General features: G+C 42.8%; 1 long non-coding RNA gene across 2 annotated transcripts in view; it reads left to right on the top strand.

Moving 5' to 3' along the window:
- LOC111935515 (uncharacterized) overlaps positions 1-15,443 on the top strand; it is a 143,898-nt gene that overhangs the window by 23,766 nt on the left and 104,689 nt on the right. The window contains exons 2-3 of one of the 2 annotated variants that reach the window (XR_015276720.1): positions 7,245-7,335; positions 10,053-10,196. This is a non-coding gene — a long non-coding RNA (uncharacterized LOC111935515). The remainder of the gene's footprint in view (positions 1-7,244; positions 7,336-10,052; positions 10,197-15,443) is intronic. The other variant, XR_015276721.1, reaches the window with a different exon arrangement.

The raw sequence follows: 15,443 nt of genomic DNA, 5'->3' as shown, positions 1-15,443 counted from the left end.
TCTCGGTGGTGTTCCCTTTCCCTCCCAAGCAAATCAGCTTGATCTGATGTTTCTGAAGCCTTGTCCTTGCCAGATCTCTGTCACTCAGGTGTATCAAGCCCAGCCCCTACGACTCAGACTCATGGAACTGAGGCTCAAAGGGGTGCGGCAGCCCTGAAAAACAGTAGAACTCAGGAAATTAAGGACTCCTGCCTCATTCCAAGATGTGAGTGAGATGAATTTAGAGGAAGTGTGGTCAAATAAAACTCTGCCTGTCATCCATCAGTGAGGGAATGGAAGGTGGAGCTTACAGAGCAGCCAGGGGCACTCACAGGTTCAGCTGGTAGCTGATTTAATTTGGACAGCAGGAGATGGATGCTGGAGATCTGCATCTGTTGCCACCTTACATGAAGAATTAGAATTATTTACCTTGTTAATTATTTATTTTTTTTTTAAATTTCCATTTCCTTTGATTCAAGAGGATACCAGTGAGGAGATTTCTATATAAAAAAGGCTATTTTTGTTTACCTGAGCATCCTGCCCAAGGTCAGTGCACCTCAGTAAAGGTCAGCCCTACATTCAGCCAGGTTTGGCTACAACAATCACCACATGGGTCTCCTGCATGAAGTGAGAAGCAGGGAAACAACAATACTGTGTAAGAGGAGTGTGCTCTTCATGACTGGAGCAGGCTGGACACACAACTGGGCAGTCTGATAAAAGTGGAGAAGCCACAATGTCAAAAAGAGGCTGGCCTAGCCAGGTGATGGGAAATTTAATCCTATTTCAAGTTTCCATTTTAGATGCTTTACAGCTTTGGAAATTTATTGCCATTATATGGCTTAAATTTCAAACTACTTTAGAACTAACCTTGGGATCGAAATGTTCTTAGATTCTATTTTTTTTTTCTCCCTGAGACAAAAATATTAACTTTTGAAGGAGCAATGCCAAGCTTGTACCTTTTATGAGCCAGTATATTTTTAGCTAAATCACAACATCTATGCTATTCTTTTATTATACCAAATACAGGATTTTTTTTCGTTCAAAAAGAATTTTTGAATAAAAGCAATTTTCATTTATCAGTAAGGAATTAAGCCTCTGTTGGGATCCTTTGATTTCTTCAGTGTACAAAAGGTAGGACACAGGGGATTTTTAATTTCATGGTTTGTTTGGTATTTCAGAGGCAGTGAACACAAGCGGTTAGATCAGCTGATAGTGGATCAGAAATCATGACATGTTGTGTAGCTTTTATCAAGTCTTTTAAGTATTCTTTTGCCTTATTAACCCCTTCTGATAGGGTGTTATTTATACTCTACTTTAAAATGGGAATAAATCCTCACAAATGACAAATTGACAAAAAAAAGCAGTAAAAGTAAATAAGTAATTTAAAGCACAAAAGTGAGAGGGAGGTGAATAGGATTTCTTCATGGACTGGTGCTATTAAATCACTGCTCCAACTCCATCCTGTTCAAATCCACCCCAAGGATGGAGAGATCTCTCTGGGGTTATCTGGGGACACCCAGACCAGACAAATGCCTCCTCTTATGAAGAAAAGTGTCCTCTCCCAAGTGGGACACGTGGCTAAAGGAGCATTTTGGGACAAAGTGTGTACTGGCATTTTCCACAGTCTGTTTGCTTGCAGGTAGCTAAAAGAGGTCAATACCAGGCTGGTATTTTTTTTTTCTCTGTTCTAAAAGTTACCTAAAATGCCAAAATATTTGTGCTGGTTCATTGTTTGGTTTTTTTTTTTTTTTTTTTTTTTTGTTTGTTTGTTTGTTTTTTTAATTTAAAAATTAAATGAATTATCAGAATTAGATTCTGGTGAAATAATCTGCAAAATTTTGAGCAAAACAGATGCTATTTCAACAGGGATTGCTTTCAGAAATAAGATGTATGAAACACAGCATAACAGCAATAATAATTCAAAACCAGAACTCTGAAAATTGTTTTGGCCAAAGTCTATAGAAATCCTAATGAAAAGAAAAAACCCAGAAAAATATGAAGTGGGGGCAATTTCCCAGAAAATTGCCACCTTTTAACAGTAAATACTTTACCTATTCTGATGCATACATTTATGTTCATAATTCAAAAATTTTTTAGGCTTCTGTTGCATTCTGTATTTTAATGACCAATTGATATTTAACTACCTTGTGATTACTAATGCATTTAATTAAGCTTGCTGTTCCTTCCTTACTGGAACAAAGGAATCCTGGATACAACAAAGCCATTTCATCTCCTTGTAGCGGGACTGAGGCTGTTTCTGCTGTATTTGGAAAATCAGGTTTATTCAGTGCTCCTGTGTGAAAGGAAATACAGAATAAATATTCGCTGTATAAAAAATAAGAAAAATAAAATAAAATAAATAAAATAAATAATAATAATTAAATAAATAATATTAGGAAAATATAAAATAATAAAAAAATTTTAAAAATTAGGAAATTTCTGCTGCTTCCATCAGCATGCAGAGGATGAGGTTTGTGTCTCTCACTGAGTCCATGGCATTGATTGGAGAGGAGCTCTCTCTGCCTGTGCCCTGTGTGGTGTGTGTGATGTGCTCTGGGTACATTTGGATGGAGAAGGGCCTTGAGGGGAAGGGTGTGAGGGGCAGCTGAGGGCACTTGGTCCGGTCAGCTGGACAAGAGGAGACACTCCTCACAGTCCACAGCTTCCTCCTCAGGGGAAGAGGAGGGACAGCCCCCGATGTCTGATCTGTGGTGGCAGTGACAGGACACGAGGGAAGGGCTGGGGCTGTGTCAGGGGAGGTTTAGAGTTAGAATATTAGGATACTAGAATATTAGAATGAAGCTCTTCACCCAGAGAGTGCTGGGGCACTGGAGGGGGTTCCCCAGGGAATGGGCACAGCCCCAGAGCTGCCAGAGCTCCAGGAGTGTTTGGACAGCCATCTCTGGCCCAGGGTGGCACTCCTGGGGACGGCTGTGTGCAGGCCCAGGAGCTGGGCTCCAGGATCCCTGTGGGTCTCTCCCACCTCGGCCTGCTCCGTGACCGGCTAGAGTTTCCAGGGGGCTGCTTTGTTGCCAAAGGACACAAAATGATTCACACAAACACTTTTTAGTGTTATAACAGCAAAGAACCAACTTTTATTCTCTGATTCCAATATTTACAGGTTCGCGACAATGAGCAGGGATTGGATAATTAAGTTACTGCCTTCCCAAGCACACTGGTCATGAGAAATGTCCATCAAAAGACGTTTCTTAGAAGGAATGGGATAAACAACTTATGTTTATAGAACTTTCATGGGGAAGTAACTAAAACTATGGAAACATTATCAGAAGGCTTTAGTTTTCAGGGTGACCCTGCCTGGGGATGGGAGCCCCCAGTGTCCTGTCTGCTGAGGGAGAGGCCTGCTGCCCTCCACAGCAGCTCCTCAGCTCTGGAACAATGGCAGTGATACCGATATTGATCCCAGCATCCAAACCCACCTAAGGAAAAGGAGGAATCCCAGGGTTGCTCTCCCTGTGCACATGGAGGCTCAGACCTGGGCTCTGGCCCTGCAGAGTCCAGCTCCAGGCCCTTCCTCCAGCAGTGACTGACATGGAGCTCACAGAGGATTATAGCTTCAAAATGAGACTGATTGTAAAAATGAGTGCTTCAATAACAAAGAGTCTCTTTTTATGCAGATGTCCCAAGCATTAAAGAACGAAGAGAGGAACTCATCCCTCCCCTACCCTCTGAGAAGCTGGAAAGTGTAAGCCAATTGCTCCTACATGGAAAGGGAGGGTTTTGTTCCCTTTCGTGTAGGCATTGTGTGTTCTGCAAGAAAAGCAGAGGAGAGATGGTGAACATGAGCCTTCCTGGGCATCTGGCTTAGAGGGAGGAGAAGCAAAGGAGACAATGCTAGAGTGGGCAGTCTAACTCCTTCCTGTCTTCTTCCTCTCCCTCACTCTTGGGTTGAAAAAGCTTATTTGTTTGCTTGCTGTCCTGGAGAAAGTTTGCTTGCCCTGAGAACCAGAGGACTGTAACTCTAACAAGGAACTTTCCAAACCAAAGAATAGAAAAAAGAGAAATTGGATCAATAGACGTCTTCCACTGTGGGAGAGCCCTTTCCCTCTTCATTAAATTGGGACAGCCACAGTGCAAAAGCAGGGTGAGCATATGACAGTCAGAGCAGCACAAAAACTCCATCAGCCCCGTGTCTGACAGAGGCTTTTGTGAGCAGTGAGGCTGCTGGTGGTGCCCATGCTCAGGGCACAGGGTTAATTAAGCATCCAGGTCATGGAGAGTGGGAGGATCTGTGGTGGATCAGCAATAAAAGCTGTCTGCAGACAAACTGGTTTATAAACCTGGAGCCCTCTCATTCTCTGAGAGGCACTGCTTTTCTTATTTTTTTTAGGATTGGTAGGAAATCAGTCCCTGTGGTAGCTACAGCCTGCTGAAAATTTGAGCCATGTTCCATGGACCTGAAAAGTGAAAAAATATCTGTCTCAGCTGGGAATGTGCTGCTGGTCCCCCTCAGCACCTCACTTCTGTGCTGCTGGGAGGAATTCTGCTCTGTCTGTAGCTTCTGAGTTTAGGGAAGGAGGACTAAAGGGTCAGACTAAAACCCAAGGCACAGCAATAATTTCTCCACCTGACCTCTGGGCTTCTTTCCTTCATTCCTAAGGGAAAGCTTTATTCTAGGAAGTTCAATAGAAATGTAGCAAATACAACAGAAATACAGCAAATAACTGCTGTGAGTCCTTTCCTCTCCCACACTGCTGCTCTCCACTAGAAAACTCTGTACCTCCACCTGATAGAAAATCTTATCTGACCTGACAGCAGCTGATTTATTTACCAGCTACAAAAGCAACACCAACAGTTCTGTTGTTGGGGAGGAGAAGATGCTGCACCAGGAAGGTGATAACCTAGGATGGGATATTTTTGCATAGAGAATTTTGATTGAGATTTGAGTTTTGGAAAAGATTTACTTTCATAGGTGCAAAGGAAGGTCCTGTGAGCAGGCTCTTGGGTTTGTGTGACTCTTGGTGAACATTCAAATGTCATATTTTCTGCACAGTTGTGCTGGGGAATTGTCCCTACTCAAAGGTGTGGACCAGAACTGCAGAGTGTTTGTTTTGGACAGGATGTTCTTATTTACTGCTGCTTGTAAAGCCTCTAGCCCAGTGGGATTCCCTGCCTTGCTGACATGAAGATGTTATCACTGTAAATATTCCTGCTGTTCTGCATGCCTGCACTTGCAGTGTTGTTGGGGTGGTGGGAGAAATCAATCAGAGTATCAGTAAAACCCATGGGCGGAGAACTTCAGAGCTGCCAGCTCCCGTGGGCATCCAAATCCCCCAGGCAGCTTTGGTGATCTCAGCTTGTAATTATTATCAGTAAACATTTTGCTGTTGGGAGCAGGTGAGAGCGGCTAGAAGGAGCTGGCTTGAATCCAAGGAATTTGTATGCCACCTTATTATCATAGTAACTGTGTCAGGGAATAGCTGGGGTGTTTTCTTACTGCATTTCACAGCTTTGGTGACTGAGACACAGCAAAGCCCACAGTCTAACCAAAAATCTCTGTCCATTTGGGAATTTGAATAGAAATGTTCTGTATTCCAGTCCAGTGCCCTAAAATGCATCTTTCCTGCCTTGTTATCAAGCATTAAGGGAGAGATGGATGATTTCACTCTGTCATTTTCACAGGGAGTGTTGACATTTCATTATTTTCTCCTGTATTCCTATGAAATAATTTCTGAGAGTCTTTATTTTGTAGAAACCTAGGCTTTTTGGAGTTTCAAACTTTTTATAAACAAGGTTTTCTTATTAATTTATATAAAAATTTATAAATATTTATTTATAAATATTTCTATATTAATCCATGCTGTTTCCAATTCTGAATTTGTTTCATTGTAATTTTGATTTACAATAAACCAGTATTTTAATCCAACCTTATGATTTGTCCCAAATTATTTTCTTCAACAAAAATTTTATTTGTGATTGATTACACAATATTTCCATGTGAAAATAGAAAAGTGGAAGTAATATCAGTGAACAGTCAGCATTCCAAGATAAAATTTAAAAAACGCAGAAGTACAAATTCCCAAAAGATCCAGTGTTTTTTTTCATTCTAATTGATATAATATTACTGAAACAGAGTAATCAGGTTTCTGCCAATGGCTTTCCCACAGTGAATCTGTTGAGATGCAAAGATTGTAGCCAGTGTCGTCTGAGACCAGCTAAATTCTCACCAAGAAGATATAAAAAAGTAGCAGTAATATTTTCACAGCCATAACCAGAAATTCTCCTACAAAACCACTGCTATGCAAAAGTTTTGAAACAGAGCAAAGATGAACATTAGACAACAAAACTGGTATTTAGCACTTCTCTTTACCTTGTTCTGCCATCCTCTCTCACCCTGCAAACCACCTCCACAGAACCTCATCCCTTCTGTTTTTGCAGCAGTGAACCTGATAGGAAAACAGAGTGAAAATTAATTTAATGTGGATGGGTGATTGTGTCCCACCTCGATTCCTGTGCCGCTCGCAGCTCTGTGGTACCCGAGTGCCTTCCAGGAGTGCAGTGAAGAGCACGGCTCACAGCTGGCACGTGTTTGTTCTCTCATCCCTCCTCGGGGGAAATCACTTCCAGTTGACTGATTTGGGAGGAATTCTTTCTAAATATGTGCACATAGGATGCTAAATATTTGCTAGCAAAAGGCCAGGCCAAATGAATTCCTCCTGGAGTGGAGGAAAATGGAGTTTGTGAGGATTATTTTGTCTCGGGAGTTAATACTGTAGTAATTAGTTGCAACCTGCACAGAGATGTGGTGTTGCTGCCACAGATGCAGCATTCCTTTTGGGATGCTGTCAGGGAACAGGGGTGTGTGTCAGTGAACCTGGAGGTGAGAACTCACAGACAGAAAGAGGAGAATACACAATAATTTAAATGAAAATCTTTACTCCTCACTCTGCTTAAGCAGAAGAGCTCCATAGCAGTGTCCTGGCTGGGAGGGAAATATCACTCACAGAGTCTCACACAGAATATTCAGGATCCAGGTAATCATGTTCTCAGAACTGTTCCCAAGTTATCCAACATGCAAAGTAGAAACAGGACATGTCCCTCCTGAAGCACTGAGTCTCCAGAGTGTTCCAGGGTAGAGAATGCCTCATGTTTATTGCCCTGTGCAGAATTTTTGTGTGTTCCCTTATGTAGAGCTTTGTCCCTGACAACTTCTGGCATCTGTCTCCCTTTCAGTGCTCCCCTGTGGGATTCCTGGTTGTGCTCCATGCATGACATCCCTGCCTCACTGATTCTGCTCTGACCCACAGGCACAGCCTCCCTGGGAAGGGTTTTCCTGGCTCCTCACCATGTTTTCTGGAGAGGAAGGAAGGGAGTGGAAGAGAACACCAAGATGAGATGGTGAGCATTTCACTGCTCTGTGCCTCGGCACCCCTAGCAATAAAAATATGTAAAATTTTCTCCTCCATTAAACCTTGAGGTTCAATTTGTGACTGTTCATAAGGGCAGAAGCTACTACAGAAATGGATTTTTTTAAGTGTTCAGTTAATTAGTAGCTTTAAGAGTTATCACATCCGTGTTTGTCCCTCATTTCCTACAGCACTTTGTTTTTCCTGTGAATAAGACATTTACAGGCACCGTAAACACTGTTTTCTTACATCGGGGTTTTTGTTTAGGGTAAAAAACAGATTGAGATGCCAATTTTTACTGGCTTCTAAATAACCTCATGTAGAGTTGAGTGTCTTAGCAGTACAAGTTCTTCTCCAGGAAGCTTGTACCTGGACAGTGTGTCCTGTAATGGGACAAATAATGAAATTCAGCAAGTTTGGATGAAAAATAGAAGCAAAATGAAGGTGATTTTTTCTTTATGTAGCTTTTCTGCTTTTCCTTGCCCAACACCTGCTTGTTGCTGTTGTACTGAGCCCTTGCTTGGCTCTTTGAGCTGTCTTGCCCCTGGTCCAGAGCATTACTCTTGGTTCCTAGGATGGCTTCAGGCTCAGGAGAAACTGCTGTGCTGGCAGAGGATTGCCAAAACAAACACTCTGGTGCCTCTTTGTGGGGGAATTAAAGGTCACAGGGAGCTCTTGGGAAGGGAGGAATAGCATGAAGGATTGGCACCTTCACCTGCTGCTTTCTGTGAGTCATTGGACTCCCAGTTGTAAAGTGAGCTTGATTTCTGAGGGTTTTTCCCTAAAACAGGTGCTGTTCCCATCAGTGGAGAAACCCTGGCTGTGTGCAGGGTTCTGGCTGAGGCTGGTTTTGGAAAGGCTGTGTGGTTTGGAGATGTGATGTGGGGGAGCAGCTACTCCCTTTCCTTTGCTCTGTGACTTTCATGCATTCACACGGACAACTCTGTTCTCTAACCAGCCTTCCCAAAAATTGGAAATGAGCTAGAGGGGAAATTAAAACTACCAGCTTACCCTCAAATGCCCTGTGAATATGACACTTTTTTTTTTTTTTAATAAAAGCTCTTCTAGATGTAACGAACAATAATCTATCTTTCTCCAGGCTATTGACTTTCCTATAGAGAACAATGCAAAAGAGTGTCCTTCCTGCAGCAATCACAGAGGCTGTTAAACACCACCTCCTGGGAGGACCTTGTTCTCATCTAAGCATGATGCTTTTCTGGCTAATTTAAATTTATCCTTATTCAGCTTCATTGCTGTCAGGGCTGCTCCTCAAAATAGAACCTTTCCATAGGTGAAAGTCTTTAAATGCTGATCTGGATGGAGGCAGACTTATGCCAGATTTTTAAAGTTATCTATTTAAAATTTCACTTTAAAAATTAATATAGGTTAGTTTTAAGATGATATTTTATGCATATATGATATGCAGCGTCTTTTAGGCAAGGAATTTATTTTTTTCTTATGTTATTCCACCTCCTTCTGTATTATCCTGTGCAAGTATCCTTTGGAATCCAATGTGGCAGGATAACATTTACTTTGCTTTGTGGGTATCTTCAGAGGTGAGGTCATGGTAGCCTCTCTGTGAGGGACCTAAAAGTAATTGTTGATGTTTTATGTAATTAATTTTCTTATTTTCAGTATTTTTGTAAAGGATGGCTTCACAGTTTTCTGATATTTTCTTTGTAGAGACCTTTCCTTTGATTTGTCCCCTGTGTTCAAAAACATAGGGATTTGCAGCAGGGCTGGTTTGGTTTGATTCTAAACATTTCTTTGCTTTTATTGACACTGCAGTCAATAAAAAGACAGTGTTAGGAAAAGAGATATTATTTTCCTTGAACAACAGTGGCATCATGAGGGAATGCTGCTGTCCCCTCCGAGCCCTCCTTGAGCCCAGGGTTTTCCCAGCCCTGTTCTTCCAGTTTGCTGCCACTTTCCAGCTGTTGCTCAGCTTCCTTCCTGGGTGACACCATCTGCAGCTGCTGGGGAGCTGAGCGTGAAGTCAAAGGAAAGGAACACAACTTGACTCAGGGACTTTCCTTCCTGCAGAAAGGGAGGAGTGTGGAAGACAGAAGAAGCAGTGATAGCTGCAAGGCTGAGTGGTTTTCCAAAGGATTCTGAGAGACATCAGCTGCTCTGAAAAAGCAGAGGCTGAGAACAATTCTGTTGTAAAACTGACTTATTTCTGATCACCACCATGAAAAATTGTGATGTGCTGTGATAAAAATTGTCATGTTGATTTCTTGGCAAGCTTGGCTAGTCATGCACCATTGTCTGTCCGGTCTGTGTTGGCTCTGGGATTTTTGCATCATCCTTCCCATGTTAATAAATGAACTGTAACATCCCTAAAATTTTCTGAAACAAATCTGGGATTAGCCTAGTTCAGGGAGCATCTGGATCAGTGGTGCTGTGCCCTGTGCAGCAAGAAGGTGCCAGGAGCTGTCTTTGTGAGGCACTGGCTGTTGAAGGAAGTGGTAGTCACCATCCTTTGAGTCATTTAAAAGACATGTAGATATGATGCTTTAGTGCTGGACTTGGCAGTACTGGGTTAACAGTTGGACTTGAGGATATCGAAAGTCTTTTCCAACCTGGACAATTCTATGATTTTAAACTGGTGTTCTGGGCTTGGTTTAAAACCCTAAGCTTAATATATGTGTTCAGTTCCTAACTGCTGTGTGGTTATTTAAATGAAAATGTCCTCCTCTTGCTTTCCAGGCTCTCTAGCCTTCTTCTCTTACTGATGCTTTGACCTGAGGGTGCTCCTCTGCAATCGACCAAGGTGCACAATTTGCAAAATTACCTACTGCCTCCAATCCCAACCTTCTCCCATCCATGGGATTCTCCCTCCTGTTCTGTCTGGTAAGTCTCCTGCCTTTCACATTCAAATAGCTCTTTAAAAAGTCTTTATATCTATGCAAGTAGATAGGTAGATCCCAGGGAAATCCACTTTGGGAGTAATAAAACAAAATGTATTTTGTGCATTCAGCGTTTTCTTCATTGAATTGAAGGGAAAGAAGTAAAATAAAAGAATTTTTAGCTTCTTGCCTGTAAAGTTTGGAATATGCTGAGATGCCTAACTTCAGTGTGGACTAAAGCTCTAAAGAACTTGATAAAAACCATTAGTGACATGACTTGGTTTGTGTGAAAGGCCAAAGAGAACTTGCCGTGTGCTCGCAAATCACCGCAGCTGTCCTGGCAGAGCTGCAGTGGGCACTGCCCTGCCACAGCACCTGGGGGATCCTGGCTGGTTCCTTCCCTTCTTTAGGGTCACCCAGCAAAGAGAACACGGGCTTTGGGCTGGGGACAATTTCTTTTTAGTGTTGGATGTGCAAATGCTGAGTTGCTGCATAAGGAGGGTCTGTGTTTGCTTCCAGCGCGTTCCCTCTATGTGTGACACTCAAAGCTAGAGAAAGCTGCCAGTGTGAATTGTCTGGGCAGCTGCTGTGGAGCTCATAGAACTGTCATAACTTCGTATAAACTGCTCTCACATGTGCCAAACTGCCAGCACTCTGGGCCAGCTCTTAGAGGGTCCAGCAATTTTTTGTAGCTTAGGCGGTACCTGAGAAGGTTCTGGTTTGGCCCCACTGACTTCTGAAGGTGAGAGTTTTGATTCTCAGCAACATCTGACCTCTCTTATATCCAGCTGATGTGGGGAACTTATTAACCTTTCCTGAGAAGAGTTTGCTTTTTAAAAAATGGATCAAAAGAACATGTTTTGATACATTAAAAAATGCATGTCATAAAACTGCTGTTTCTGTGCCTGCTGAAGCCAAGAACTGCTCAGGCGTGAGAAAGAGCAAAGAGAAAAAAAGCCAATAAAAACTATCCAAGCCTAACAGAAATATTAGGAAAGGAGATGAAAGACAACCACCTGGGATGACCATGAAACAACTGATTTTAATCCCCTCCTGGTGCTACTTGTTTCCTTAGAAAGGGAATTTATAGATGAAGGAAAGATTGCATGGGTAATGTGCTTGGTCAGTGCTTGTAACCCTCAGCCTGGGGCCAAAAAATCCTGAAAGGCAAAGAATGATGTTGTTTTTTTTTTTGTAGATATCAGGAATTCCCCTATTTCTTGCATGTCCTCTGCAGATCTGGTAGTTCTTTAGGGAAGGATTGTTGGCCTCCGGTCATACAAAAAGGAGACAGCAAACATGCACATGGACTCAGGAACTGCTCAGTCTTTGGAAAAATGTAACTGAAAGAAATTTATAACTGACTGGAGACACTGGGAAGAATTTGGAAATGGTAGCACCAACTTCATACCGCTGAGATAAAGCTTGTAATACAGTGGGCTTGTGAAAAGCTTCAGGATTTATCCTTATGCAGCAGTGTGAGTTTGGACACTGACCAGGACACCATCTGCAAGTGTCCAACAAAAATCAAAAACAATTTATAGAGGAGATATTGCCTTCCCTCCACTCTCCAACAGCAGTTCCAGCCAAGTGGGAATGGAGGAATTTTATAAGATTAGTGGGCTACAGGCTGCAAGCAGAGAGCTAACCTTGTCTGCCTCTAAAGCCAGGGGTATAATCTCTAAATTAAATTTACATGATTTATCACATCCAGGAAGATTGGTGAAGCAACCAGAAAAAGTAGAGGAGAGGGGAAGAGATGATGGCCATTGGACTGGAGGGGTTTTGTCTTGTCAGTGGTAAAATGCACAGTTCAAACCACTGAAATGGGATTAGTAGTGGGTCCCCAAACCAAATTGTACTGAAACAGAGGTGCTTAATATATTGTTTGCAAAATACAATATCTCAGGACAGAGACCCATCTGTTGTCATGGAGGAATCAGATGGAAAGTGCATTAAAAGTTGGAATTAGTCCCCACTGGGAGATCTGCACTGAGTCATGGTGATATATGGGATCTGTGCAGAGGGAGGAGAGACAATACTGTCCCTATGATTTATACATTGCACAGTCACTGCCACTTGCTACAGCATTGCTGCTCTCCTGGCTGCAGACAACAGCAGAGAGAGGGTCCCCCTGGCTCCTCTGCAGTCCCATTGTGCTGGAGCAGCTCTGTAAGGATGGGAAAAGGTGTTTGAAAAGCAAGGAGAAACTCACACAAAATGCAAAGACCAACAGAAGCTGGCCCAGGAGAAGAAATTGCAGATTTGATGTGTTTTATTCACTTGGAGCCTTAATGTAGAGTCAGAACATAGAAGGATGATTTGTTTAAGCATCTCAAGTATGTTCCTTCTTCACAGCCAGCTTTCATGACATGTAATAAAGGCACTGTACCGACGTAAATCTGCAGAGAACAAACTGGGAATTAGGGCTGTGCAAGTCCTGGCTGCCTTTGGAACAGTGTGGATCTGCAAACAGGCTCAGTCCATGGCTCAAGAGGAGCTAAAACCATGTTTGTCTATATAGGTAAAATAAGAATTAGACCCAGGACAACTGCAGCTGCTGAGCCTGTGGTGCTCCTAATAAAACTCATCCCATCTTTCCTTCTGTGATCCCCTGCTCCAGCACTCCCCACTGCTGCTCAGCTGTGCAGGTTTTCATCCAGCCAAGTGCTCTGATTTTATTTTGCTGCTTCTTAAGTAACAGCTACAACTAGGACAGGGATAAAGCCAGCCTTGAAAACCTCCCCTACACACCTTGCAAAGGGACTGATTAAAGCTTTCTTGTTATCCCTGGGAAATCTGGGCACCTCCTAAGGAAGAGCTATGAAATCGTTTCCCTTGTTAACTGCTGGGATCTTCTTGGAAATCCTATCATATTTCATTTTTATTACCTGTTACTACAACTATCCAGGTGGCATATTGAAAAACACTTGTCACAAAAATGTAGCATTCTTCTTTTATTAGGAATAAATGAAATTTATCTCATAACCCAATCTCCTTCTAAAATAACTATAGATCCTGGCAAAGAGGAATTGAAGATAATATATTTTCTTCATTTATTGCATTAGCATTCATCATCTTCCCTTATATTTTTTCCATCTATTTTTTTTTTCAAATTACCTCCCCAGGTATTTAAAAGCTAGTAAAGGCCATTTTGTTTTGTTTTTGCTGAGTTTTGCTGGTTAGCTGAAGCTGGCACATGGCCACACTCACATCCAGGCTCTTTAAAACTTGGTGGGGTGCCACTCCAAGGAGACACCTCATTAAATTCATGTTGGCAAATGTTTGTCACCTTCTCAGGAGCTCTGCAGTGATTAAGGCTGGGATTTTCCCCCCCTCATCTCTGAGCCAGTTCCTGGAACCAATGCTAACAGGCATTTTCTCAGGTAGCCAGGATTACTTGCCCTCTAAAGTGTCTTTCTCTCTCTCTGCTCTTGAGGGAGCCTGGATGACAGGCCCAGGTTACACACTTCGTTTTTAGATGCTTAAAATGAGATGAATTCCATCCTCCAATTCCTTCAAAACTATTTACTTGATTTTTCTTCCCTGCTGCCGCTGGCAAGAGTATGTTTCAGATCAGTTCTTCCCTGCACCAAGAGATCCTCATTCAAATGCTCCAAGGCTTGACCTTTCCCGAGCTTTTTCATTTATGCCACCTGCTTCCCACATTTGACATAGCCCTAAACAGTTTCATATAATTTCATGAGCTCTCTTTAGAGTTATGCTCTCCCTTGGTCACCTCTGAGTCTCCTCTCTCCCAGTACAGGTCATGTTTGCCCAGTGCTTCTGTGTGAGGTGCTGAGGTGCTGAATCAGTCTTGCATTGTCTGAACTCCTTCATCACAGCAGCATCTTCTGGGCCAAGCTCTGGCTTGCTTGGAATGTGACAGTGAGGGAGAGGAAGGACATGGGGAAATTGTTTTTTCTTGGCAGAGGCTCTTGTGCTGGAAGAGCCCTGGTGCATCTGAATGTCTCTAGAGCTGTGAGGAGGTTGGGAAAGAAAGCACAGTAACTCCATGAAGGGGGCTTGTGCCAAGATTTATATGCTGGGAAGTTTTGGGCAAAATGAATCTATTGATTCATTGCTCTCTGGCTTTGCCTGGTTTTGTTTATTTTGGTTTTTTGGTTGTTTTTTGTTGGGTTTTTTTTGGGAGGGGGTGTGGTTTTGTTTAGTTTTGTTGTTTTGTTTTGTTTTTTTGTCCTTGCTTATTGTTTTTTTCCCCTCCAAACAAACATTTGGGACCCTCAGGCACACTGGAAAAATGTTGGAGGTTCAGTGAGCAGCTTCCAGGCCACGTATATTTCCCTCTTCTTTATTTCTTTTCCTCTCTAGTTACCCTGAAATTCACTTTCCTGTGGTCTGGGTTGTTTCTTCAGCTTGGGCACCAGAATACTGTGGAGGGAAGGGCCATAAAAACAGATCATGGCATTACCTAAATGGCAGAGTTGTGATATGTGCTGTAGTTTGGGACTGGTTTTGTGTAAATCACTTATCCAGAACTATGTATTGCACAAAGTGGAGCATCTTGATCAGAGTCTCAGTTCACTGCTTGCTGAAATCTGACCCTGTGCCTTCAAGTGCTCTCAGGAGCTTTTAGCTTAGGTGCACACAGAGCCCTGGGACAACGGTGTAAGGCAGGCTGATAGGAGAGAGAATTGGGTTCTTTTTGAGGAAAAAGACTGATGAAGAAATGGGAGGGAAGAGAAGCTGTTTAACATTCTGGGTTTGCTTAGATACACAGAGAGAAATCAGTCTTCTCTCTGGTGAGGGATGGGCTGGACCCATCCTGCTCTACCCCAGCTTGTCCCTGCACTGTCCCAGTCTGCTCCTGAGACCACCAGGCTGAGGCTCACAGTGCATCGACCTCTTGAGCTCTGTCTCTGCTGCTGGAGCCATCACAGGCTGTGTCTGCCAGGGCTGGCTGATCTTGCTCTGAGAGGGGAAAAATATCCACTGTAATCCTCACCCAGAACATCGCTGATCTGGAGGAAGAACTCTCAGGAAACAGGAGAATGAATGATTTATCAAAGATAGTTTTGACCCTTGCCAGGGTCATATTAAACACCTTCTTTCTTTCTGGATGGCTGGAGAGACTGGGCATGTTGATATATGTTTTTCCCCTCTTATTCTCCATTATCTGAACCACAGTGAGAGAGTTTCAGTCTTTGAAAATATGCTGGTTTAAGCTGAGAGGAAAGGAAATACACAGAAAGGTGGTGTCCTCTGCTGCTGCAGTGGGGGCCAAGTGGTT

This window comes from Cyanistes caeruleus, chromosome 15 (assembly GCF_971803275.1).
Source record: "Cyanistes caeruleus chromosome 15, bCyaCae1.hap1.1, whole genome shotgun sequence".
In the NCBI taxonomy this organism is placed as follows: Eukaryota; Metazoa; Chordata; class Aves; order Passeriformes; family Paridae; genus Cyanistes; species Cyanistes caeruleus.
This window is presented reverse-complemented; position numbering and strand designations above follow the sequence as displayed.